The sequence below is a fragment of the Poecilia latipinna genome, unplaced genomic scaffold (assembly GCF_001443285.1).
Source record: "Poecilia latipinna isolate Pla-1442-1.1 unplaced genomic scaffold, P_latipinna-1.0 Scaffold29, whole genome shotgun sequence".
Classification (NCBI taxonomy): domain Eukaryota; kingdom Metazoa; phylum Chordata; class Actinopteri; order Cyprinodontiformes; family Poeciliidae; genus Poecilia; species Poecilia latipinna.
Window position 1 is genome coordinate 508,536 of NW_015112645.1, and position 1,938 is coordinate 510,473.

Sequence of the window (1,938 nt, forward strand, 5' to 3'; positions counted from 1 at the left end):
GAGACAGTGGAGCAATTTGAAAACAGTGTCCCTGAGTCTCCCCATCAGTATGCAGTCAGGCTCTCCAGAGTCCTGCTGATGACCTGATTATTGGACTAGGTGTGTTGAAACACAGACATTTAAAAGTTGCAAGAGTCCTGGAGGCCTTGATGTTAAGATCATTGGGTTAAACAATGGAGGTTTATGATTAAGACATCAGCTTTCTCTGTCAAAGTGGATTCTGCCTGAAATGATAACACTGAAAATGATTTGAAAATAACAGATTTTATCACCTGGTAGGTCTAATTTCTAATGACTTGCCATTACGTGTCCTTGTAATGAAAACTTGGCGGCCAAAGCTACTTTTTCTGCTCCAGTAAAAGTAGTTTTAATGAAAGTAAACGTGTCATTAACAACATGATGTATTTGTGTGACGAGCAGAAATCGTGTTTTAAAAACAGATCTGGTAGCCTTAAAAATAAAACTCGGCTTTTATTCGTTTCAATTTTATCAGGAGCCAAATTTTTCTGCACTTTGCATCAAATCAATGTAAAATGTCCAAAAGTGCTGCTACCAGGAATTCAGTCTTCAATCTTTCCTCCTTCACTCTGAGTGGGAACTTTACCCCTGTGGCTCCCATGCGTCATGCAACACATTTTAGAGGCGCAGCAATAAAAATGCATTGTGTTAGAGAAGGAGTGGGGAAGTAGCTGAGGCTGTTTAACTTAATGGGATCTGGAGGCAGGAGGAGTGTCTGCTCAGCAGCTTTGACTGATGGTGTCATCTCAGACAAGTCAGGCAGTTATGTCAGTTCTGGACAGAAAATAATTGACTACTCAAAACCAGTCATGAACTGCAGAACGCAGCAGAGCGAGACAGTGGAACAGTGAGGCTGTTGCATCAGTTAAACTGCAGGTTATTGTGTTGATTTCCTGTTTTGGTGGATGACTCAAACTCTTCTCACCTCATTGCATCTGTTTGTGCTGAAAAATGTAATTTGTGTCCTCTGCATCCCTTCAGTAATGTGACCGGGAGAACAGCACACATGGAGCGGGTGGCTCTTGCTCCTGTGTGTGTTAGTGTGCAAAGTCATGTATTAGAGCAGCGACATGATAGGGGCTTCATGTTCCATTTCTGCTATCTTTTCCCTTTCATTTTCTCTTTGGTTGGAGTCAAAATGCAGCTCTGGTCCAATTCCCACCACACGGCAACCTGTCAACCTTTTCATGTCCATGTAGAGACATTTCATTTAGTTCCTCCCCCTCCATCAGCAGCTCTTCACGTTTCTGTCTATTACAACTCTCTCTCCTCCTGGTTTTCTCATCCATTTGGAAAATCTCTCTATGGTGGAAAAATGTTCTTGTTGAAGATCTAATAGTCTAATCTCACCTCCACCCCAGCTTAAAGAGTTTCACAGCAGAGTCATAGAAGTGTAATTTACAGACCGATCAGACAGCTGTCTGAGTGAAGCGTGTTTAGGACAAGCAGCATTAAGCAGCTTGGAGAGTCAAGTTGTCACTGTGAAGCTTTGAAAGAGTCCAGCAATCAGTCCAATCAGTGGACTGGTTGCTGTAAACGAGAGGCAAGTGCAGGAAAATCATCGTCTCATGTTAGCAGTGGTACCTTCGACGACATCACTGCAACAAAATTCTCACATTTAATGACATTTCTTATCACTTTTATGCAGATATTTAACTATATGTCTTTTTAAGCCTTGTCCACATGGTCGACTGTTTATCACAGAGCATTAATTGAATTTTCAGCAATTAGCTTCTGTTAATCACCAAAACCACTAAGACCACGATTACAAAGCTCCTCCTGAGCTAAACAGACAAATCAGTCCAATTTTTTAAGTCCAAATCCAGCATCAGAATCTTGTTGTAGACTCTTATAAAATGTTTTTCTCCTTCCTATTTCTTTCACTTGTGAAACATTTCTAAAAAGCGTCACATTGTCTCT